At 41.9% G+C, this 26,366-nt stretch overlaps 2 long non-coding RNA genes across 4 annotated transcripts; one reads left to right on the forward strand and one right to left on the reverse strand.

The window, feature by feature from the left end:
* The first annotated feature begins 338 nt into the window (after positions 1–338).
* LOC140708376 (uncharacterized) lies at positions 339–3,439 on the forward strand. The gene is made up of 2 exons (XR_012088517.2): positions 339–482; positions 3,300–3,439. It is a non-coding gene; the product is annotated as an uncharacterized LOC140708376 (long non-coding RNA).
* A 7,912-nt stretch (positions 3,440–11,351) lies between these two features.
* On the reverse strand, positions 11,352–23,223 carry LOC110077484 (uncharacterized). Of its 3 annotated transcripts, none has more exons than XR_012088522.2 (3): positions 15,145–23,223; positions 14,978–15,008; positions 11,352–13,760 (listed from the first exon to the last, which is right to left on the reverse strand). It is a non-coding gene; the product is annotated as an uncharacterized LOC110077484 (long non-coding RNA). The 3 variants fall into 3 exon arrangements; XR_013537428.1 differs by having other exon boundaries at positions 11,352–11,624; positions 12,818–15,008; XR_013537427.1 differs by having other exon boundaries at positions 11,352–15,008.
* Between the last annotated feature and the right edge of the window lie 3,143 nt (positions 23,224–26,366).

A 26,366-nucleotide genomic window follows, 5' to 3' on the forward strand; every position in this document is an offset into this window, starting at 1 on the left:
GGACAATTTAGATGGGAGGGAGCCCAAATGGAACGAGTGGCACTCCATGCCACAGGATTCATATTTGGGGCAAGGGATCCCTGCGGGATGAGAATGTCGATGCCTGCATGGCTGAATTTTCCCTTACAGTGCATTTGCTGTCTATCCTGTGAAGGGCTGGCCTCTCATAACAATATCAATGAAAATATTTCCCCGTACTCTCAAATGTCATCTTCAGTCCCATTATTGTATCAACAACGCACTGAATAGCTAAATGAATGTGAACAGTTGCCAGAACTGTTAAGGGTTTTAAAGAAAGCGTTGCCTGGCAACAGTGGAAACAGAAAACATCCCACGTTGGTTGGCTTGTTCATGGTGTCACAAGTTTGGTTCTGCAGCAACTGCTCTGCAGTCTCCCTGAACTAACCTGGGTTCTCTACTCCTCCTATCGAGTTGACAGAGCTGTTGTCAACTTGTAAAGTCCAACTGGCCTTCAAAAATGAGTAAGTTGCCTCTTTCTTTCTTTCTTTCTTTCTTTCTTTCTTTCTTTCTTTCTTTCTTTCTTTCTTTCTTTCTTTCTTTCTTTCTTTCTTTCTTTCTTTCTTTCTTTCTTTCTTTCTTTCTTTCTTTCTTAGCTTGAAGATGGAAGTCTTGGTAGGGTAGAACTTTGGGGTAGACATTTTAGACCCCTCCTAGCTCAACAAGGGGGTCCCCTGAATGCATCAGGTTGTCTTACCATACAATGAAGAAAAATAATAAAATTAGCATCTGAACAGAAGTCCCCTGTAAATCTTATTCCCTGTCCATCCCCTATAAAAGGTGACTAGGGTGTGTGCATGCGCGTGCGCGCACGTGTGTGTGTGTGTGTGTGTGTGTGCTTTTACACCACCTGAGATTAATAGCAGCTTTCTTCCTCATCCAGGAAGATACTGCTCCCCCAAATGAAGGGAGCATTTCTGCTCTGGGAGTTGTCCCCTTGAACTCCTAGGTTCAAAAAGGGCAACCTACAAAAGAAAGAGAGAGAGAGAGACTGTAGGCATAAGGGCTTGCCTTCCCCTTCTTTAAATGAGGAATCATTTGGTGTGTGAACCAGGCAGACAGGTAATGGACAGCTTGAAGAAACTAGACATTATTACATCATAGAATCATAGAAAAGTGAAGTTGGAAGGGGCCTACAAGGCCATCAAGTCCAACCCCTTGCTCAATGCAGGAATAGAATCAAAGCATATCTGCCAGGTGATTGTCTAAGTTTTTCTTGAATGCCTCCAGTGTTGGAGCCCTCACCAACTCCCAAGGTAACTGGTTCCACTGTCATACTGCTCTAACAGTTAAGAAGTTTTTCCTGATGTTCAACCGAAATCTGACTTCCTTTAACTTGAGCCCATTATTGCATGTCCTGCACTCTGGGATGATGGAGAACAGATCTTGCCACTCTTCTGGATGACAGCCTTTCAAATATTTGAAAAGTCTTATCATAGTCTTCTCAAGGCTAAACATGCTCAATTCTTTCAGCCTTTCCTCATAAGGCTTGGTTTCCAGCCCCCTCATCATCCTTGGCACCATCCTCTGAACTTGTTCCAATTTGTTAGCATTCTTCTTGAAGTGTGGTGTCCAGAACTGGACACAATCCTCAAGGTGAGGCCTAAACAGTGCGGAATAAAGGGGGACTAGCACCTCACGGGATTTGGAAACTATACTTCTTTTAATGCAGCCTAAAATAGCATTTGCCTTTTTTGTAGCCATGTCACACTGTTGGCTCATATTTAGCTTGTGATCTACGACAATTCCAAGATCCTTCTTGCTCATAGTGTACCTCAGCCACGTTTCCCCCAGCTTGTAACTGTGCAATTGGTTTCTTTTTCCCAAGGTGCAATACTTTGTACTTATCCCTGTTGAATTTCATTCTGTTGCTTTCAGCCCAGTGCTCCATCCTATCAAGGTCATTTTGAATTTTGTTTCTGTCTTCTAGGGTACTGATGGTGAACCTTTTTGAGCCTGAGTGCCCAAACTGCAACCCCAAATCAACTTATTTATTTCAAAGTCCCAATACTGTAATTAAAACCTGAATGCTGTGGTTTTAGTTTAGAAAAAACAACTGCTCCTGCACTGCAAGGGTTAAATGCTTGGGTTTTTCCTTTTTCCCCTTATGGGTGGTATTAACAAATAAATACTTACTGGTCCTCCAATCCCCCATTGGGCTAGACCAGTTATGGTCACCATTGAACCCTCCACACAGTCGGAACCCCATGTCTTCGGGGGATTGTTTACAAGCCACCAAAGGATGCTGAAAACTGTGGATAGTAGTGAACACTATAATAACAACTAGCATGGTAAAAGAGCAAAATCCAAGATTATGGATTTTCACCTATATCACCAGAACTGGCCAAGGGAGCCAGAGACCATGCTGTGTATTCTTCAACAATAACAATACCTTGTATGGTCTCAGGCTCCCTTTCATTGGGCCACTAATTAAAAAAATAAAAAAATCATGCAAAATGCAAGCTTTTGTGGGTGAATCACATGATCAGAGGGACTGTTGACATCATCTTCAGGACTCAGCCAATCCTGAGGGTGCTGCTGCCACCTTGGGAACCCAACCCCATTCACCTGGGTCTTTGTGACCTCACAGGGGCCCCTCCTCTCTGCTGGCAGATAAAAGGGGCTTGCTGGCCAGGGCAGGAGACCAGAAGGGAGGCCAGTGGGTAGAGGGCAGTCCAGCAGAGAGAGCGGCAGTGGCTGCAGGGGACCCAGCCCTTCTGCCCAAGACAAGATCTCTCACAAAAGCTGATGAACTCGCTAAGTGGGCTGGCGAATTAACAGTTTGAGGCTGGCAGAGATCCGTGGCTTGAAGCTGACTGATGTTAGCGATGGACCGGGGGGAAGTCGGTGGACGTTGGCAGACAGAAGCTGGTGGAATTTCCCTGTGGAAGCTGGCTGAGGCCGCAAGGCGGAGGCCGGCAGAGGTTGGCGGATGAAGCCGGGGGACGTTAGCCTCCTGAAACCAGCTGGCAGAAGCTTGGTGTATATGGGTGGATGGAAGCCCAGGCATGTGTGTGAATGTCTGGTGAAGGTGTGTGTATGTGTTGGGGTGGATGGCGGTTGGGGTGTGTGTGTGAATGGGCTGGCTGGCATTCCGTGGGAATGTTGCTGGGGCGTATGTGTGGATATTCCTGGTGGAAGCCAGTAGATGTTGGCAGGCAGAACTTCGGGATGAAGTTGCCAGAACATTGGTCAGTGGACACGCCTGGGTTGAAGCCGGTTGACGGCAGTGGATGAGTTCACCCCTTAGTTGTTTCTCTCTTTCTCCCTTTCTCTTGCAGGGCCCAAAGCTTCCTCTTCCCCAGGGGGATGCAAGGGACCAGAAGGCAGGCATCCTGCTGGAGCTGAACCAGGCCGTTGTCTCCACTGAGGATACCCGTTTTGCCTCTTTTCCAAAACCAATAAAAGAATTTTTCCAGAATGGTTTTGAAGTGTTGTCTTGTTTGTCAGGGGATGTTACGGGATTATCTTCCCCATCCCCTCATTATATCTGGGGCCCAATGCCTGGGGTGGGTCTTTGTGAAGTCATGGTGTGGGGCCTTGTGATGTCACAGGAATTGGGAACATAATATTTCTCCATGCTTGTGTGAGGGAGTGAGCTGGGCATTGTGGGTTCCCTGTCTGAGCTCCTAAGCAAGTATATTATGTGTCGTGTTGGAAAGACACAGGAAGCCAGTGAGCCCTGGTGCCATTCGGAGAGGGTTGGAGTTGGGTACCCAAACACTATGGCCACCCTCGTAACAATAAACAAGACTCGCTTCTTACCTTCCTCCACTGCTCCTCATATTTGTTTGCCTGGCCTGGAGATTCAGGGGAGCCCAGCCATTTCCTGGCATAGCAGCCCATTCTCTGAGACCTGGAAAGCCTCATCTTCATCATCAAGACCACGAGCACTCCATGGACAGCTCCTTGCAGAGTACAAGTGGGGAGAAAATATGCCACTTCAAAGAAGCTTCCAGTCCAACCTTCTCACGCCAGTGCCACAACCGAGGAAATGGAGATGGGCAATGATTTGGAGATGAGCATTCATTAACATTCATGTGGATCCATGTCATGGATAGATGGCAAAAATACACTGCTACTGAAAAATCTGCTGCTTGAGGGCAGTGACTGCCTCTGAGCACCTAGTCCAGTGGTGGTGAATCTTTGTGAGCCCGAGTGCCCAAACTGTAACACAAAATCAACATATTTATTTCAAAGTGCCAATACTGCAATTAAAACCCGAATGCTGAGGTTTTAGTTTAGAAAAAACAACTGCTCCTGTACTGCAAGAGTTAAATGCTTGGGTTCCTCCCCCCCTTTTTTCCCTATGGGCAGTATTAACAAATAAATACTTACTGGTCCTCCAATCCCCCATTGGGCTAAACCGGTAATGGTCGCCATTGCACCCCTTCCGCTGGATCACTGCATCAGCAGACGGGAGTGCCGAAATCCGGGATCAGAGGACGGGTAAGTATTTCTCTATGGCGACTTATGGCTCATGTGCCCACAGAGGGGGCTCTGTGTGCCAGCTGTGTCACACGTGCCATAGGCTCGTCATCCCTGTTCTAGGGTATTAGCTATTCCGCCCAGTTTGGTATCATCTGCAAATCTGACAAGCATCCTGTTCACTTCCTCATCCAAATCATTAATAAAAAGTATTGAACAGCACCGGGCCCAGGACTGAGCCTTGGGTCACCCCACTAGTTACCTCCTCCCAGTTAGAGAAGGACCCCTTAATCATCACCCTCGGAGTACGATTCTGTAGCCAATTGTGTATCCACCTGACACTTGATCTATCCAGTCCACACCTAGTTAGCTTGCTAATCAGGATCTCACGAGGCAGTTTGTCAAAACCTTTGCTTTTACCATAAGAAAGAAAGTTACAACACATTCAAAACAAAAGTTACTGCATGGTTATAAAATCACAGAGGCAGGTCTCCGGGCACAATTTGAACAAGCCAAAAATAGTAAAGCAAGATGAAAGCACATGTTGGCATTTTTAGATAACCAACACAGTCACAACAGAATCATAACCCCTGCTGCAAACTAGCTCATTAAACCCCTGATTCTACACACAACATCTTCTCGTTGCTTCTCATCTCTCATGGTGCTAAGGTCAGCTCTCTCACATGGCCAGCCAAAGAGAGAAGAACCTAATGCCCCAAAGGGATCAATTGTTGGTAATTTAAAGACCCCTGGATGAACCTGGCTGGCTGATACCTGTGGAGGATGACACCTGTGGGACATCAGTAGCATCAGCACAAACACCAGGGACTATGTAGATAGGATGTTAACCCTTTCTAACCTTTTATGTTGTGAGCCTGTAATGAAAACAATAAGACTTTTTGCATACGTTTTTGCATAATAACATAGATGTATTCAGTGTCATGACTGGACAATTAATTCAGGAATCTATAATTACTTCATTGGTATCTCTGTGGTGCCCTTCCCGAACTGCTCTTCTCCCCTAACCATAATTAAGTCACCCAACTGCATTACCAAGTACAGTACTTGGTTCTCTGAATGTTCCTTATTCATCTAGCCTCTTATTTTGACCCCCTTACTTTTCTTGATCATTGTGCTGCAGCGTAGCTGATCAAGGATTTTTTTCCCCCTTTGACACAGGCCTTTCAAGGATGAATAGGCCACTTTTCTTTTTGGGTAGATGGTGTGGGGCAGCACTGAGGGACTGCTTATCTCCCCAACCCCTTTGGTGGAACCGCTGGGAATGTACAAAAGCAAGAAGGTGGACTGGTGGAGAGTGGGAATGAATGACGTTCATAGAGAGGAATGACTGGATTTGTACGTATAAGAGGTGAAGGTATAGAGAGACCATGTAATCCAGTCTGTGTGTTTGAGGGCTAGATCTTATCTTCTTGTGATAGCAGAAGTCCCCCAGGGTGAACGTGGGGTTGGTGAAGAATAAGAGCTGGAAGTTGTCTCTGAACTATGAAAAGAATAGTGGCTGGAATATTGTTCTTTCCATTTTGCTGGCTTAATCATGGTAAGAAGAGAAGATCCTTGCCACAGAGGTGCCATAGAAATCTGGGATGCTGCTTGAATTAAGGTAATGATCTTTCCCTGGAAAAGGGAAGCAGCCATGTGCATTGAGATCTCTCTTCTTTAATCCTGGCATGTGAGAAGGGGCTGCCATTGTGGTGATAATGGCTGATTCTGAACTAGCATGAAAACAACCTCCTAATGGAAGATGTTCCTTGAGCTTGTTTGTCCTTGTATAGATACTAAATGATTACTGAACAAATATTTGGTGGGCTACCAACAGCTTAATTAAACCAAACAAGGTACAGAAAACAATGGGTATGAAAGAGTGCTGACAAAGATGCAAACCATATAAGGGACTCCTGTCTGACAAACATTGACCAAAATCCTGTTGCTTACCTCTGCCCGTGCAACGGGAATTATATCATTGTCAGTGGGACATCGCTGTAGATTACAGACTATTTTTGATTTTGGAATGCTTGTGACTTGCACACAATGAGATGAAGTTGGCTGCATCCTGGAACTGAAAAGGGAAGTCTATAATCTCTGGTAATCTGCCACTGATGGTGACATCATTCTGATTATGCAGGCAGAACTTAACTAACATGATTTTGGACATTCTATCACTGACAATACATACATGTTACATATGTGGTAATATAAGAAAATCTATAACTAGCATTTTAAAAATGAATATGCTACAAAGGCAGTATTAAATAAAAGCAGCCCTGCACAGAAGACTGAAGTAGACTTTTTACTTCAAAAGGAACAATTAGTCGGTGCCTCACTGATTTAGCTCATTCTTTCCATCCTATTTTTAAAATTCATTATCCCACCACTACTGGTCTTACTCATTCTTAGAGAGACAAACATATTGCTGGGGCAGTCTATGCATGCTCTTGCAATCTGATAGAATACGCAAATGTGAAATATATGGAATTTTGGAAGCTCTGGGTAACATTTTGCCGCTTCTTTCATACTTATTGCCATTTGTAAAGTATAACATATTTTACATCAGAATATTCACTCCACTGCCCACTGAACTCAGTGGCTAAGCAGTTTTCAGAGGTGATGTGGAAGACTTTGAGGTATGTGGTTCTGTAGGACTTGAATAGCCGCACTGAAGCTACTCTGAGAAAGGCACCTCAGAACTTCAGGACCTCCATAAATGCCATGGGACTTTTCTCACTGCATTTATTCCGACAGTAACCAGTAACAGAAGAGAGAGAGGCTGCAGGTGGCAAATGTGCATATATGCCTATGCACGCTTGCTTCCTTCTAGAGGGAGGATGTCTAGAGTCAATAGTCAAAGGACTTTGAATCGGTGTTCTGGCTTCTCACCTGTGGATTTTTTGGAGAGGGGTAGTATTGAAAGGGGGGATGAAAGAAACAGTTGCAACACACAGGGAGCCTGAAAATGGAAGATCATGCCACCGAGCCATTACTGTAAAATTGTGTGAATGTGAAAAAACAATGACATCATCTAGGAGCAACCTCTGTCACTAAGCTATTTGCTATCACCAGATCCTTGCCTGCTCACTGTATGGACAAAGGCAACTTCCAACCACTGCTGAGTGGGAAACCTGCAATGCTGGTCTGTTGCAGAAGATGTGTAGACCTTTATTCTGCCCAAGATAGTTTCGTAAGTGGTGTACCAGCCCAAGCTGGTGAAAGGTGTTTCATGCCACATGAAAAAATAGAGTGAGATCTAACAACATCCTCAGACTGTACACATGGTCATTTGTGGGAAGGAAACCTTATCCAGAACAGGCTAGATACCACCTTCTGTCTAGAATTTAGAGGTCTCTTACACAGTGGTTGTTACTGAAAAGGCCCCTGGCACACTTTGTTTAATTTAATTTAATTTTAAGGAGAGGGAAATTTGAGAGGTTTCAGCAGTGCTCAGAGGTGCTCAAAACAGGCTCCTGTGCCTCCCTGAGAGCACAAGGAGACTTTTTGAGTCATTTTTTTCTTTAGATGGGGCTGGTGGTGAGGCGCTCAGGGCACCTTGGGGGTACTGGGGAGGTCACATGTTGTCCAGCCTGATCTAGACAAGCGACCACCTCAGAGCACTCCTGTTTTGCCGGGCATGAGGTCTGGTTTATCACGCCTCATCCTGTTGATTACTGATCACAAACTGCAATCCAGTATTTCCACAGAATTTGAAGGTGAAAATACATCAGCGATGCTTACTTCATTTACCATTTCCACCCTGCTGCATCTAGGTCAGCAATATTGTCCAAAGGTGCCTTGCCTGATGTCCAGGTGCTGTGTGCATCCCCATTAGCATTAATCAGAGGCACTGTTAGGGTGAGGAAGGCAAACTATAAGAGAGGCAGAAACAAGTTGCCTGTATTAGTTGCCCAGTAGAGATTGTTCAGTCCTATAACCAGCCTTGAAGATAAAACTGGGCTGGATTGAGAGAAATGAACAAATAAAGCTCTGGAGCTTTTCTGCTGCCACGTGTTCAAAAAGCTTCCTCTGGAAATGGGACCCTCAGGCTAAAAAGTTGGCATTTAGTTCCTGAAGTTATCACTTATCAGGTAATAACTTCTCAACTTCTAGCAGCAAGCAGTTTAATTACAAGCAACCCTGGCACTAACAAGCTTTGTGCTAGGTACTCCTTGTCAAGTAAATCAGCCCTCTTGTGTCACATGCTCCTCTTAATCCACAATGCAAAAGGTGGCTACGCCCTCCTAGGATTCAAGAAATTACTCTAGCTAGAGTTATATCAGGCAGCTGTTAAGGACATCTTGTCCTCAAATGGTATTAATTTTAGCGTTTGAACCTGAGGTTTCTGTAGATTATCACACCTGAGTCTGTTATATTGCCATTTTGATATTACTGTATGTTTTTATAGGAATGAAGTGGGTGGGGGTTGTTGGGCTTTGCTGGTTTGTACATCATGCAGAGTAGAATGAATGGATGGATGGATGGATGGATGGTGTTTTTCAAGGCAGGCGTCTTTTTTGTGCTTTCCCAAGCACACGGACAGGCCGGGAAAACTGCATTGACTGACTGACTTCTCCATGTATGCTCTGTCCAGGGAATTGCGTTGGTCTCACTGTTGTTCCTGGGTGTGTACTGTAGGACACTAGTATTCACTGAAAGGTTTGTCTCTGGCTTATTAGATTAAATCTCTACCATTGTATATGTAAACTACGATACAAGTATTTAATTTCAGTGCAATTAAGAATCCTGTAGAACTGCACAACAATCTTATTGACCTGAAATTGTTGAGGAAGAAGTTTTCTTCTTTGCTTCTGAGAAAAGCTCTGTAGAAGATGGTTTGGGTCAGCCTTGCCAAGAAAGAAGGTGGTTGTGAAATTAATGCTGGGCCAGGTCAGCAAGAATGTAGGAGGTGAGTTGGGGGGCAGTGAAACTAGCCTTCAGTCATAGCTTAAAGGATTATTCATTATCTTGACCTGTTGTAATAGAACACCAGCCCTTGCAAAGATTAGAGTTTTTCCATTTTGGGTAGAATAGCTTGTGCTCTAAATGTCCTAAAGATTATAATTTGTATTCCTGAAATGTTTTGCTATCCTGCAAAGACTTTGCAATGTATTAAAAAAACCAAATCCTGGTAACAATGTGTACAATTACTGTGATAGGGAATATTATTTATTTTCCTTCAAAGCTAAACTGAAATTAGCAAATTCTAGGAGGACCAACTGTTTCTGTTTCCAAATACTTATTTGCTTTTGAGAGTCAGCCTCACTTGGTCTGGGCCACCTGGCAGTTCAAGGAAAGAAAGACAAAACCTTTTCATTTTATCTTTAATATGAATTCTGAACCATTAAAAAGGCCTGCAATGAATAGTTCTGTGCTGATTTCAGTAGTGCATATTGCCAAATAATAATAATACTTGTGGCCCCTGTGCCTATGCATGTTTCTTTCCAATTAAGTTCCTATAAGCAAATTTATGTTTTGTGCTGTGAAGTTGCCTCTGATTTATGGCAACCCTATGAATATAAGGGACGTGGTGGCGCTGTGGGTTAAACTGCAGAAGCCTCTGAGCTGCAATGTCAGAAGACCAGCCGTTGTAAGATCGAATCCATGCGAACAGAGCAAGCTCTCGTCGCTTGTCCCAGCTCCTGCTAACCTAGCAGTTTGAAAGCATGTAAATGCAAGTAGATAAATAGGTACCACCATGGTGGGAAGGTAACGGTGTTCCGTGTCTAGTCATGCTGGCCACATGACCACAGGAACGGTCTACGGACAAACGCTGGTTCTACAGCTTGGAGACAGGGATGAGCACCGTGCCCTAGAGTCGGACATGACTGGACTAAATGTCAAGGGGAACCTTTACCGTTACCTATGAATAAATGACCTGTAAAGTGTCCTCCTATTAACAGTCCTCCTCAGCTTGTATAAGCTCAAACCTGTGGCTTTGTTTAGGGAGTCAATGAACCTCATATTTGGTCTTCTTCTTTTCCTGTCGCCTTCAGCCTTTCCCAGCATTATTGTCTTTTTCAGTGATTCTTGTCTTTTCATGATCTGCCCAAAGTAGGACAACCCCTGTTTCATCATTTTTGCCTCTAGACAGAGTTCAGGTTTGACTTCTCTTGGGACTCCCTTGTTCATCTTTCTGACAGTACAGGGTTTCTGCAAAACACTCCCCCGGTAGAATATTTTGAATGAATCAATTTTCCCTCTTGGCTTTTGTAGCAATCACCCTGCTTTGGCTCATGTATGAGGTTATTTGCATACACCAATGAGAGCTGTTGGGAGGTGGAACTGGAGAAACTAGAAGGGAGAGAAGAGGAGTTTAGTCAGTTAGTCTGTGGGAGTTGAGAGTGTGGAACTTATAGAGAGTTAAGTGTAAAACAAGTTATTACATAACTACTGAATACTTTGAAGTCTTTGAAGAACCTGTTTATGTGAACTGGAACCAATAAACCCATTTTGTTCAAGTTTACACTCAGCATGGACATCTTTCTAATTAAACATTGTTGATGGAGATCAACTGGTGGCACCATAAAAAGGGAATGTGTCATGGACCTCAGGCTAGTGAAATAATCTGGGCACACATGAGGTTACAGCTTTCTTCACTTTTACATCAAGGTAAGAGTATAGAATTTCGGCTTTAGGACTGCCATTTAAATTCACACATGCACCACTTGAATTTTAAATCAGGAACACCTGCAAAGATAATTTAATTTCTGATGTTTAAAAACAGAATGGGATGTAGGTGTGTCTGGGGGCTGGGAGGTGATGATAGTAGTGGAAGCTTTCTGGATGGTAACAAAAATGAGTGCAAAAGGGAAGAATTCTGTGACCCCTGAGAAAGAAATACAGAGCCACACATACTATAGATTTTAGAACTTATAATAAACAGCACACATGAAGGCTTGACTATTATGCACGTGAGGCTTTATTTTCCCTGTTTTTGTGATATATGAGTGGTATGTCACAGCTGGAGATGGATCACGGAGTACATTTGGTTTTGGTGTCCCTAGTCGTTTTCAAACTTTTCCAGTGAACGCTGTGAATCTCTGGATGTTCCTGCATTTGGACATGCTGTTGATGTTTGCAACGATTTGCCTGGGAAACAAATTTGCCTCGCTTGCATCGCTTCCCTCAATTAATGAATAGACTGCTTGTTCCTCACACATTCTCTATTTCTAGGAATATAAAATCAGGTTATGCAACACACAATCAGCATATGAGCTTAACAACCGTTGGCACCACATGTACATGTGTTTTTGTTTTAAGGAGGTTAATGATGTGATTAATTTCTTACTGAAACTTTGTAGAAGCATGGTGGAAAATCTTGTTCATAAATGCTTTAACCTTTGATGAAATGTTCATTAATGACTGTGAACCTCTTAGCCAAACCACCTGAGCAAACAGCCTTTTGTTCAGTAAGTAATTCTGTGGTAGGATCAGTTTTTTCTTCTTCTTGTAAACATTTGATGTGGTTGTTGCCACCAGTACTACTGTAAACATTTCTTTTGTTCCCATGTATGTTTCTTTTGAAGATGGGGGGGGGGGGGAATAATCTCCAGGTGGCTCTCAACCACGGCCCGTGGTGGGAACCACAATTCCTGTGGACAATATGGTGAGCACATGATCACAACACCACCTCACAAGCTTCAGTTTTATTAGCCAATGGAGAATTTTTGGTAACAACCTTTTTTCCCTAAACACTTACAAAGAACACACCTAAATGTCAAGCTGCTTCCAAAGATAATTAAAGACAATTCATCTGTCCTGGGGGAGTGGGGGGGGGGCATGGGATGAGGCCACAGGCCTCACCCTACTTGGCTTTCTTCTTATGGTAAAGAGGGTGGAGATAATAAATGCTACTACCAAAATGTGGCATAGAATACACCCGTTGTGTAATTCTACGCCACTGGTGCCATGACCAAAAGCATTAATGGTTGGCTGATAATATTAAATGTAGGAGGATACTCTTTCAAAAGCAAAAAAAGACTTGACTTGAGGAGCCATAGGGTACATACGGATCAAACTAAAGAATGTTGTTGCAGTCCATAGCTCAAAAGGAATACCAGTTCTACCAGTTTAGCAATTTGAGTGAGGGAATAACATCACCATTATCACCTTTAAAAAAAATTGATGTAAGGATTGCTAATTTTTAATTTTTAAAAGTAACGTATATACTGTAACTATCTAGTCCCACTTTTCTTTTCTCTTTGGAGGTCATTCATGAGCCTTTTTGGCCATTTTCTATCTTTTAATAATCACATTTTTCAAAAGCAACTAAAAAATGCCCGGGCAATAACAGCAACCAACTCTTTTAAGAGATTAATAATACGAAGGAGGTATTTTTCAAAAGCAGTGAAGGAAGAATTACTTTGTTCTTTCAAAAGAAACGCTCCTTGCTCTGCTCTCCTCTGCAGAAGTGAATCTGCCTCCGAGGCAGCAGGAGACCTCTGTGGGCAGCACCAGCTTAGCTTGCTGTTTCTCTGTGGCGGTGCTTGCTGTGGAAGAAACACAACCGCAACCTTGTGTCAGTAGTGATAACTGCTGAAGCAGAAATAGCAGAAGAAGATCTTAGTAGGGAATATTAATTATTTCTGCCTGGGCCGTATCAGCACTTAGCTGTTCATGTGCAAGATTGCACAGAAGAAGAAAATCCCCCGTCAGCCTCCACTGCCTTGTGCTTGCAAGGGAACACAGTTTCTGACCAAACTGAAACTGACAGGTACCTTCCACGAAAAATGACACAGATCAACCCATGAAACTCAATGTGAAAAGCAGTCCTAATCAACCATGGCAAAAACAACAAAAAACAGCTTTGGAAAAAAACCGGGGGAAAACCTGTTTCCCCCCTCCCAATTCCCCCCCCCCCAGGACTTACCATCTCTACCTAATTGTTTATTTTTCTGGTAGTTCAAGGTATCTGTAAAGCTCTCTTCCAGCATCTTATTTCAAATCATTTTTCCCTGTCAGCCTTCCTTTCTGTCCAGTTTTCACATCCACATAGTGATCAGGAATACAATAGTGTGGATGACATTGGCCTTGGTCTCTTCATGCTTACACTTGATGATCTTTTAAATTCCTTCTTTCTTCCCCTTCCAAGTCTCAGTCTTCTAGTGATTTCTTGGCTACAGTCTCCATTTGGATGGATGACTGAAGCAAGGTTTTCAAAATCTCTATTTCAATTTCTGCATTGTCAATGCTTCTGTTGTCATGATTTTTGTCTTCTTAATGTTCAACTGCAGTTCTGCTTTAGCACCTTCTTCTTTTTGCTTTCCCTATAAGTTGTTTTCAGTCATTGCTGCTTTTTGCCATTACTGCTTTCAAAAACAATACAGTGGGGTCTTGACTTAAGAACGGCTTGAGTTAAGAACATTTTGACTTAAGAACTGCTCTCATAGGAAAATATTGACTTGACTTAAGTACTTAGATTTGAGTTAAGAACTGGAAAAAAACCACGTGGAAGGCAGGGAAAGTGCAAAATTCGAACTTTCAGTTAACTGTTGGCCAGTGAAAAGGGTGCCTGTCTGCTTCCTCACTCCTCCCAGCGTTTAGAGAGTCAATTGGGAGTCTTCAGACTGCCTGGTACTGCCTGGACTGTATTTTCCCTGCCTTCCCTGAACCTTTCTTGACCTAAGAAGAAAAGAAACAAAATATCCCCCTCTAATGGGCGAAGGTGGAATAGCAGCTTCCCATTAGTTTCTATGGACGGAAAAGAGCAGATACGGATCAAATGGTTTTCAATGCATTCCTATGGGAAATGCAGATTTGACTTGAGAACATTTTGACTTGAGAACTGCCTTCCAATACGGATTAAGTTCTCAAGTCAAGACCCCACTGTAACACCAATAATGTTAACAGTACGTATAATACAGCATAAATAACCCCAGCAGCACAAGTAAAAGAATCAAAGCAGATGTAAGCATTTGTGGAAATGAAAAGATCTGTTCAGGGGGGGAAAAGGAGCTGGGTTTGTCATGATTTGGGATCTGTACTGGGTTTTCCTGCATCATCAAGTTCAACGCTATCCCTGCCATTTCATGCGCAGAAAGTGCAAGGCACATGTGATGTGGAAGCTTTATTCATGTGATGCTGCCAATGACTACTTGATTCATCTTATATCTGAGGGACATGGAATCAGAGTGAACAAAGATTTTATTTCAGTTCAGTTTTGATAGCATTTATCAGAATTCATGATTTTCTTCCTTTTTAGGAGAGAATGAACTTGAGAATTAAAAAAGCCAAATTTGTGAGCAAGTGTAATTGACTGATTCATTTATCTATGTGGAAGGACTGACAAATTTAGCTGTCCCAAGTCTGAATTTGAATCTTTGCATATTCAGCCATAATTTGGGGTAGAATATGGGTTGCAACCTCTTTTTCCTTCCTGAGAGGCTGTTCATCTCATATGGTAGGCAAGCACAAAAATCCTTCATACTGAATCCATAGGTTCTTATACCAACTGGGCAAACATGAAGAGGGTGCTCAGAGTTTAAAGGCTCTCTGTACAGACAAAAATCACACATTTCCTCACCTGCAGTGTCATTTGCCTTGCGATTTCTCCCCTGCTTGGAGAACAAAAGAAACATAGCAGTTCCCTGACACTTGTTAATCCTATTCATTTAAAAGAATGAATACAGGAGAAAGTGAAATTGTTCTTAAATTCTGTCAGGAATTTTGAAACCACTGGGTTAAGTTTACCTCAGAGAACAGTAACATCAGCTGCTACTGGATCAAGTCCATCTGTTTCTTCTTTATCTCCCCTTTAACCGAATTCAGCACAGACTTGAGGGACATTCCAGTCTCTTGTATCTGTTGATTGAAAAATCATAGCATCATGGAGGACAGGGGCTGAAAGGGACCACAGGGGTCCTATCAAACAGGACATCAAACACACTCTGACATGAAATTGCCCTGTGCAAATTGCATCAGAATGAACGGGATGTGTGTACTTGTAAAGGGCTGAATGTGATGGTTCGCATATTTCTCCAAATCTAGCATTGTCACTTTTTATGAAAACAACAAGCCTGCACAACTTTTTAAGAGCTGCAAATATTTGATCTCTCGTTTCATTAAATTTTCTTTTAAAAAACCTAAAACTATTTCAGGCTATAATCCAGTGCATACTTTCATTTGAATAAGTATTACTGAATTTCCATCTACAGACTTGCTTCCAAACAAATGTGTATCAGATTGAGGTTTTATACTTCCTTATCATTTTTTTCTGCTATTGTTGTAGCTTTGACATGCAATTTTAGATTCATTTAACTGGGAGGAAACCACTTATTCTTCAGTAGACATCTATCAGACAGCTAGAATTGCACTTGGATCATTAAAAGAAAAGAGAATTACTTGGCTATCCAGTTCACACATGAAGCCCCAGTGTGGAATGTCCTCCACAGAGTTCACATTGGAATGTATTCATTTGCATTCTTGGTTTAAACCACGACCTATCCTCATACAAAATCAACACTTCATGAAAAAGAAACATAAATAGTATATGTGATGTCCATGTAGTTTTAGGAAGGCATGTGAGATTTCCTCTGAACAGCTCAAGATGTGTATAATTAGGAAAGTTACTAAGGTTAAGAAAAAGTTTAATCAGGGAAAAGTTGCCAAGTGTCAGCCTCTTCTACCACAGTTTCCTTCTCATCTTGAAATTGTTACCTAAAGAGTTAAGGCAAGTTTGTGCTGCATGGGAAATGGCAGGTAGGAGGTGATCCATTTCAGATTAAATAGTGGCTTAATTGAAGTGGATGCATTCAAAAGTCTGTGCAATCTTCAGAGTTGATTACATTGTGGCCTCCTGCCGATTTGTTTGATCTCAGAGTAGAAATAGGCTCATAGGAAAGAACTGCTGAGAGTGAATACATTCACAGGTATACTACAAAAGAGAGTATGAAGGTGAAGTAAATTGTGTTTAAATTAATCCTCATAGTTTTGCAACCCCCATGACCATTAAGGCTTGGCACTGTTGAGAGCATTATTATAATACAGTTCTCAACAGACTGCCTGCTGGGAAGCATCAGGCTTGACCTTTCTTTTGAGGGCATGGCACAGCAAAAAGAAAGCCTGTTTAAGCCCCCTGGAGTCCAAAAGAGCCAAAGAGTCCCAATTAAATCTTAGTCTGGAGGGGGAGTTATTTATTTATTTATTTAGGTCAATGACTGCACTCTGAAATATTTTTTTAAAAAACAGAGATCAAATTAACACCTACTGGCTGAAATCCTGTTGCTTAGCATAAGTTAGTTGCAGTAGAGAAGGCTCATCAAATCACTGGAGATTTGCAGAGTCAACTTCTCTGTATGTTTCACTGATTCAAACAGGCCTACTCTAGTTGCAACTTACCACACTAAGTCTAGTAAGTCATTGTGTGGCTGTACTTGTACTATGAAAGCTGTGATAACTGACATCTATTATGACCTTGAATGTTGATTTTGAGATGCTTTTAACAACTCTTTACTTGCAGTTCCTTACTCCACTCAAAAGTTCCTGGAGGTATAAGAAAGAAAATAATTAATAATTCACACTAATTTCAACTGTTCCCTAAATTAAAGTAGCTATTAGATGGTTAACAGAGGTTTGCATTACTGTATATAGTGCGGACATTTAGTTCCTTCATACTTTGGAGAACTACTTGTCTCATTTTCTCTCATTATTTTTCAGTGAAGCTCTTGAAATTTAAAAATAATAAACACGATCAAATGGAAGTCTGCATGTGGAACATTATGGACTAGCCACTCCCTTTATTGCAGAAAAAATATGTGGGGGAGAAAGGAACAGAACTTAAGGGGGAAAGTTTCCCATATCATTAGTACCTGCAGTAACGATGCCAAATGCAACGGAGGGTTAAATCAAGTTGTAATAAATATGAGTGTTCCACATTTCGGGGATTCAGTTTCTATGAAAGTTTAGGGTTAAGTCTTAAATGTTGAGAACCAAAGTCAAATTCTTTCAATGTTTGTTTTCATCATCATCTTTGAAATGTAGAGCTAAAAGGAACCCTATGTATTATCAAGTCCAGTCCCTCTCAAAGAGATACAGCAGGGAATCAAACTCCCAACCTCTCGCTCCGCAGCCAGAGACCTAAACCACTGACCTATTTCGACTACTCTCTGGGCTCCCCTCCTCCTCCTCTTTTAGTTTTCCCACCAAAGATGCAATGGACACTTCATCAGGAACCAAAGGTAAGTCTTTTATTATTAACAACTTTGTCACAACAGGTCCTCTTTTTTCCCCTAAGGCCTCTTGCTTCAGAGGGAATCTGCTTTCCTTCTTCTCCTGAAACAACCCTCTGGGTGTTGGGCCTGGTTTATCAGGAACATCTTTAACAACTAGGATGGGTAGAAAACCCATCCCCCAAATGGTTCCCGTATCTGCTTCGTGCAATCTCTCTGGATTGGGTGCTTGAAGGGATTTGTCCCACAAAACCTCCCAGGGCGTTCTTGACATCTTTCATTCACCCTATTCTGTGCTTCTCTCGCAAAATTGGTCCTTCTCTCTTTTGGTGTCTCTCCCTTTCTTCATTCTGGCCCCGGTATGGGGGCTTTCTAGACTTGCTCTCGCCATTCTTGCTCAGCGGCGACCTCCCTCAGTACTATAAAGTCAACCCATTCTGCAGTCCATGGATCCTCCTTTTCCATTTCTACCCAATCTTCCTCGCTTTCTGTTTTCTTCATCTGCTCCACTTCCCAACAGCTTCCTCTGGATCTCTGTTCTCTAAGTCTCTCCCTCTCCATTTTATTTTCTCCCCTTTCCCCTGCCCAAATAGCTCCCTCTCTTGGTATCTCTCTTCTCAGGTCTTTTGGTTCTCCTTCATCCGAGGTTAACCCCTTCATCTTCTCCCCCAAGTTCATCAGAGGCAACATCGCAGCTCCTTCTGAATGGGAGAATGACATACCATTGTCAATATTAAGAGTCACCCTCTGCGATCTCACACCTATCCAGCGGTTTCTGTTCTGCAACAGTAGAATTTTCCATGCAGCAATGGAGGACTGTGTGTTGCAAAACCATCATGTGATAATTAGTATTAAAACTACCTATGTCAACTTCTAGCAGAAGTCACTAGAAAATCATGCAGCTGAGTTACACACTACTCAGGCAGTCAGACTGCAGGCAGGAGAAGGTACACATGGCTTCAGCCAGCATTGCGCAATGGCCAGGTATTATGGGACTTGTGGCTTGAAACATCTGTAAGACAACAAACTAGGAAAGGCTGTCCTGGATGGATGATATGACTGCATTTGAGAAGAGACAAGATAGCTGAGGAAAAAGAGTTATGAGGGGTTTGGGGTTGTCTTTTTTTTTGTAAGCTTATTTGATAGACAATTTCTGGAATATATGAACAATGAATAATATTCAGCCTTTGGGGGAAGCTATAAAAAGGCAATGTGACTTCAGGGTTAAGGGTTTCTGCTAAGGTTAACAACTATTTCACATTTATTCAGTTCAGTGGAATGCTTCAAAGCGATAATCTTACCTAGTCAGTAGGCACACCAGCATGGCAGACCCTTGTGTTAATCTGACAGCTGCTTTGTGCCCAATAATTCAGACAGCCCTGGATATTTCACCGTCCATTTTGCTATGTGCTTCACCACAGCCATGTACATGTAGGTGTGTCATACCAAAAAAGACAAAATTAAATAGGTGGGATGTTATTCTGTCAGTGCTATCAAAACCCTGCCCAGGAACATTGTTTATAACATTTCAGGTGGTAATGAAAATATTTCCTGAAAATCTAGCTTCACACAGTGATACTATGTAAGGGAAAATCCCAGAAGCTGACTCATTGTCATCAGTTAACCACTGCTTGTTGTTGTTGTTTAGTCGTTAAGTCGTGTCCGACTCTTCGTGACCCCTTGGACCAGAGCACGCCAAGCCCTCCTGTCTTCCACTGCCTCCCGGAGTTGGGTCAAATTCATGTTGGTAGCTTCGGTGACACTGTCCAGCCACCTCGTCCTCTGTCGTCCCCTTCTCCTCTTTGCCTTCACACTTTCCCAACATCAGGGCCTTTTCCAGGGAGTCTTCTCTTTTCATGAGATGGCCAAAGTATTGGAGCCTCAGCTTCAGGATCTGTCCTTCCAGTGAGCACTCAGGGTTGATTTTCTTTAGAATGGATAGGTTTGTTCTCCTTGCAGCCCAGGGGACTCTCAAGAGTCTCCTTCAGTTCTTACCCAAACAGAAATCAATTATCAGGGCTGTTTTTCAATAAGTGTGAATATTGAACATAAGAATATATTTTGTAGACCATCTTGACTGTTGCCATTGATTTTTGTCAATTTCAAGGCTGGTCTTTGCTATGTAAAGCTGGGCATCATTTACCCAGCTGGTGATGTGGACATGATATTGTGCAGCAATATCGGACTATTTCTTGGCTTTCTGAATTGTGGGTACAGAAGCACAATATCCCACATTCATAAACCAGAGATTTTTTGAAGAACTTGATTTCCTGGCTTTTTAAAATAGGAATTTAAATATACATATGCTAAACACTAATTCCAACAGAAACTTCTGTCATATAGAATCACTCAGTGCTGGAGGTTTCCAGAAGATGAGCACATGGCTTGTACTATGGTTACTGGGAGAAGATACAAGCAAGAACAGCTTGGATGTGGTTGTGGTCCCTGTGTGCCAAAATATTTTAAAGGATGTTTTGGACTTAATGAAACAGTGATGCAAATATGTGAGTATGTACAATATGTACAGTACAGTGGACAAACACACACACACTTTAATAAAGGTAAAGGTAAAGGTTCCCCTTGACAATTTTTTGTCCAGTCGTGTCCGACTCTAGGGGGGAGCGCTCATCCCGCTCTTCAAGCCATAGAGCCAGCGTTTGTCCGAAGACAATCTTTCCGTGGTCACATGGCCAGTGTGATTTAGACACGGAACGCTGTTTACCTTCCCACCGAGGTGGTCCCTATTTATCTACTCGCATTTGCATGCTTTCGAACTGCTAGGTTGGCGGGAGCTGGGACAAGCGACGGGTGCTCATTCCATTGCGTGGATTCGATCTTACGACTGCTGGATCTTCTGATCGTGCAGCACAGGCTTCTGCGGTTTAGCCCACAGCGCCACCACGTCCCTCTCTTTAATAACTTGGGTAAACTAATATATCCCTGCGTGCTCGGCAAAATGCAGGCAAGAAAACTATACTCCAGTTTCCAAACCCTTTATGTTAGGCAAGCTGAGGAAGAAAAGCTGTATCGGAGCAAAGGCTCTATGGATGTGTGTGTATGTTTCCCAAAATAAGTTCCTTTGCCGTTTGAAAAAAAGGGGGGGGAGAGATGGGAATTAGCAAAGAATCTCACTGGAAACCAACGTCAAAATAATCCATACTATGTGAAAGAAAGACAGTGAATAAAGACAAGAACAAAAATCAACTGATTTGAAATGTGGTGCTGGAGGAGAGCCGTACAGAAATGAAAGATTGCCAGAAAAGTGAGTGTTGAATCAAGTCATGCCTGCACTACAGCAAAAATTGGTTAACTGAGCCAGTACTACCAAGTGGGATGGAGCAGTGGGAAAAAAGGAAGACTTAACATGCGATGAGTTGGCTCAATAGTGGAAGCCACAACTATTAGTTTGCAAGATCTGAGCAGAACTTAATGGAAAATACAATATTGCTACAAAGGGAACATAGTAGGAAGAGAGAACAATGTAACATGATGTTAGGTCTTTAAGAAATATTGTAATTAGCAATTGGTTATGGCCAGTACAGGCGGAGTTAATTAGGTACTGAGTCACTACCTACGTGACTAGTAGAAGACAGCCCTGAGAGATAAGCTATCCTGAAGCAAAGCACTAATTTGATTAGTTGAAGGAAATATAAATTAAGGTACTTATTACTGTGTTCTTTGCAGTTCTTGTTTGACTGTCATGGTTAAGTTCTGTCTGGGCGATTACCGAATGTTTATGTTTCTGTGAGCACTATGTAAGTTTGTACAGCATGTAAATATATTTCTCTACACACATTCCTGCTGTTTGTGTGTGACTTACTGCGCTGGAGATTATGGTCTCAAGGCTTCATCAGGAGAAAGCTTCTGCTAAATCTTTTAAAGCTAACACATAAAATATTGTTGATTTGGAAGGTCTGAGCAGAGCTGTTAATGACAGAACATTTTGGAAATCATTAACTCATACAGTAACCACACATCAGAAGTGACTTGATGTTTATTTAGAACATTGGCACTGATAACCACTTTATTATTAAAAAATCAGAGGTTTTTCCACTTCATAATGCTGACTTTTTTCACAGTCACTATTACAGTCCTTGAAGGCTGTATTCCTTCAAAAAATAAAGCAGTTAGGAATAACTATTCTCTTTCAAAATGAGCAAGTTTGGTATTTTCTATGTATTTAATCTGTTTCAAATCTGAAGACAAAAATGGTTTCCAGTGTCTGCATGGGGATGGGGGTGGGGTGGGGGTAGTAAAACAGTTTTACTTTTAAAAATCATAACTACAAAACCATTTGTCCAAATGTCCCCATGTTTGGCACAGAGCATGAGCAGTCAGTCTGTTACATCTGTGCCAAATTTAATGCTGATCAGAGGGCATTCAGCCATAACGATAACATTAAAACAGAAATTGGACCTACTTACCTTATAGCTTGATCTGCATTTTTGTGCAGAATTGCTAGATGGTTATTATTTCCATATCTTGTGATTCCAGTGTCAGTTTATCTTGAACAAGGACACTCAGCCTGAATATCTGAATAGTTAGTGAGAAAATTGTAACTCTTTTATTTCAAGTTAACTAGTGCCACTGGTATTTCAGATTTTTATTCTCCCCAACAAATAAAATGTGTTATATACTTTACATGGATCCTATCCTTTAGATGCCTCTTGCCCTGCCTCTGTGACATGGGACCCCACTACTATGACATCACAAGGGTTTTTGATCCTGAACTTTCAGAAAATACGATGCTGCTGATCTGACAGAGTGCAGACTGTACAAGATGCCTTTCACTTCTCCAGCAAGCCCAGGGCACATTTTTTTAAAAAAAATGTTACTGCACTACTCAGATGCTAGTATTTACTTACATTAATCATTTACAGTACACAGTAGGACCCCCTTATCTGTGGGATCAGTATCCACTGATTCACTTATCCATGGTCTGAAAATATTAAAAATATTAAAAGAAAAATCCCAAAATATATTTTAATGATGAAGTTAACAGAACTGCCCACTAGAGGGAGCCAGAGACAATGCTATGTGTAGTATTCACTATAGAAACAAATTCCCACATGTTTACCAGAACTGACGACTAGATGGACCAGAGCCCATGCTCTGTAGAGTGTTTGCTCTTCAAATAGGGTTCCGCATTGTTCAGCATCCATGGGGGAGGCTTGGAACTGTTCCCACTTGGATACAGGAGTAGAGATGGGGATATTCGTATTCAACAGGTGAAAATAATGAGGGTCTGGCCCCATGGCGCCGGACTGTCCACTCACCATTCCGCTGCTGACGGCAGCTTGATGGAGTCTTCCTATCGTGCCATTGTCCACAATATATTAGCCACTCCTGGCAGGAGGCAGGATGACAAGCCTCTCTGCCAGGTCACAGAGTTGCTAAACTATTGCCTATCATAGAATGCTGAGGGCACTGAATTTCTGTGAATTCACAAACAAGAACCTTGAAACTGTATAATGTGTTTTTTTGTGGTCTTTTGACATACTGGTTAGGTTCCGTTTACACAATCAGAACATCCTAGCTGTGATGGGTAGTTTTTACTTCCCACAACTTTGATACTCTGATTGTGCAAGTATTTCAGATTAGATGATGCTGATGCTGATTTTATTATTATTATTATTATTATTATTATTATTATTATTATTATTATTATTATTATTATTATTATTATTATTATTATTATTATTATTATTATCATCATCATCATCATCATCATCATCATCTTCATCATCTTCATCATCTTCATCCTCTTCCATTTTTTGTACTGTTTCCTTACTTAAGCAACATCTTTCATTTTTGCTAAGCTAAACTGTCTCCTGGAACTGGTTCCCCCTCCTGGTACTCTGGCTGACTGGCTGTCCTCTTGTTGCAACACATTACAATTTAGGACAGCAGTTGTCAAGTTTTGTTTCTGAGTGACCTCTAGGTTTGGAAAGCCAAGGTCTAAATTTGCTGTGAAATTCAGAGATGAAAAGTATCAGAGCTTTCAAGGGAAGTGACATTCACAGCACTATCAAATAGTCCATGCACACATAAATTCCTACTCATAGTGATTTTACTTTATATGAAGTGGAAAATGCCTGATGTTCAAGCCGGATTTGAAAAAGAAAGAGGCACTTGAGATCACATTGTAAATATCCTCTGACTACTGCAGCACACGAAAGAATTTCAGAAGATCAGTCTATGCTTTATAGACTATAGCAAAACCTTTGACTGTGTAGATAATGAGAAATTATGAGTTGTTCTGAAAGAAATCGGTGTGCCTCAGTGCTTGATTGTCCTGTTGGGTAACTTATATTTAAGGACATGAAGCTACTGTTATGACAGAATATCCTATAAACAAAGGTGTCAAACAAGGGTGCCTTTTATCCCATTATCTGTATCCAGAACATATCATACAGAAAGCCAGACTAGACTCAGATGAGGGAGGAGTGAAAATTGAAATGTCAGTAATATAAGATATGCAGATGACACCATTTTACTGGCAGAAAGCAGCAATGACCTGAAAATGACTTTTAGTGAAAGTGAAAGAAGAAAGGGCCACAACAGGATTTCAACTGAACATCAAGAAAACCAAAATCATGTTTACAAAGGAAATACAGAGCTTTGACACTGACAGTGAAAAAAAGTGGTGACAGACTTTGTATACCTTGCCTCAATCCCCAATCCAAATTGAGAAGAAGACTCGAAAAGGCAGCAATGAAGGAATTTAGAAAAAAATAATAATAATCAAGTGCAGGGATGTTTCACTGGAGATAAAGACTAGAGATGGGAGCTTTGTATTCGTATCCCTGGGAATATGAATACGAAGCGTGGCACCACACGTGCCATGGACGTCCATTCCCTTCCCTCAGAAGAACCATCCTGATATAGTCACTGGGCTCCGGGCAGTGCACGCATTCGTCAGCAGCAACCTTGCACCAATCATGGAAGCAGACTGACCAACTCTGTTCTGCCTCTCCATGCAGCCGACCACTCTGGCTAGGAGGCACGATGATAAGTCTCCCTGCTCAGCTGTTCAGTGGTCGGCTGAACGGGAAGAAGGGGCAGAGGTGATTGGGGTACTTCCACAATTGGTGCAATGTTGCTGCTGACGGACACGTGTGCTGCACAGAGCCCGGTGAGTGGCCCCGGCTGGTTATGGGGAGAAGGAATGGACTTCCATGGCACCTATGGTGCCGTGCTCCCATCTCTAATGAAGCACCTATCTCTAATGAAGGCCAAGAGCATCCATATTATCGTATTTCAAATCACCATATATGGATTGAGAAAGCTGGACAATAAAGAAAGCTGACAGGAAATATTTATTTATTTATTTATTTATTTATTTATTTATTTATTTATTTATTTATTTATTTATTTATTTATTTATTTTCCTGTGAGCTTTCTTTACTGTCCAGCTTTCACAATCCATATATGGTGATTGGAAATACGATAATATGGATGCTCAGAAGTGACCTCCTTCCACCTTTAATAATAATATATAATAATGTATAATAGATACATAATAATATATATCTCAGAGGTTACCTCCTTCCACCTTTCTCAGCATTATTGTCTTTTTCTGAGAATCCTGCCTTCTCATGATGTGGCTCAGTGTCAATGTTTTTGCCTTCAGGTCGGGCTTGATTTGATCTACAACCCACTTGTTCGTCTTTCTGGCGATCCAGGGTGTCCACTAAGCTCTCCTCCAGCACCCCATTTCAAATGAAACAATTTTCCATTATATTGTATATAATGCTCAATCAATTCCCACCTGCAAGTGAGAACTTAATCACACGCCTATCACGGGCACAAAACAGTTACTGATAAATGGGTCATCCAAAAGGTCACACAAAGACAGATAGGCAGAAACGATTTAAATATCAGTCGCTCTATACAAATCACAGAAATGATAATAGGTGCAGATGCCTCTTTTTTAAAGAATCAAGTTAATCTTTTAAATCTGAATGTGTGGAACAAAGCGGGGGATTTATTTGAAGTGGGAGAGAAGGATGTCAGAGAGCCTGGCTCCTTCCCTTGACTGGCAGCTGTTCTAAAATGCTAGAGTGGTACTTTCACTGAATTCCTGCATAAGAAAGTGGTTTACTTTGCAGATTTCAGTTTCAAGTGTCTCTCTATTTTATTTCTCCATCTTTAAATGCTTTTAGGAGTTCGTGACAAGAGCAACATGCCATCAAGTCCATTCTAACTTATGGAGATCCTCCCAGGGTTTCTAGGCATAAGCTATTTTGAAATGGTTTACCAGTACCTTTTCTGTTGGTGACACCCTGGGACAGTAGAGCTTGGCCAGGGTTGCACAGTGGACAGGCTGTTCAGTCCCATCAGCCACACATGATTCAGGTGAACGTGGATGGACCTTCTCCTGTGAGGAGCAGTGGGGACTTGAACTCTTGACCTCTGACTCCATTGTCAGGCACTCCAATCTACTGAGCTACTGGTTCTCCCGTAGAAGGCATCAAATTACAGTGTCTTTGGTCATCTGCTTTGCACTACGCTGCAAACCCACTCCCATTGGAAACCAGACAAAGCCATTCAAATCATTCCCATGGTCCTTCAAATGTTCAGGTCGAGTTAATTGTTGATCTTGGAAACTGATGCAAGTGGCATATCTTGAATATTGAAACTATTTGGAGGCTTTCCTTTAAAGGCAGTAATCGTACTTTCTGTTGCAAAAAGAGCTCTTTAACTGAGTTTTGGAAGTACAGTACTGATTGTTGCTCGAGGTTG

This window comes from Pogona vitticeps, chromosome 1 (assembly GCF_051106095.1).
Source record: "Pogona vitticeps strain Pit_001003342236 chromosome 1, PviZW2.1, whole genome shotgun sequence".
In the NCBI taxonomy this organism is placed as follows: Eukaryota; Metazoa; Chordata; class Lepidosauria; order Squamata; family Agamidae; genus Pogona; species Pogona vitticeps.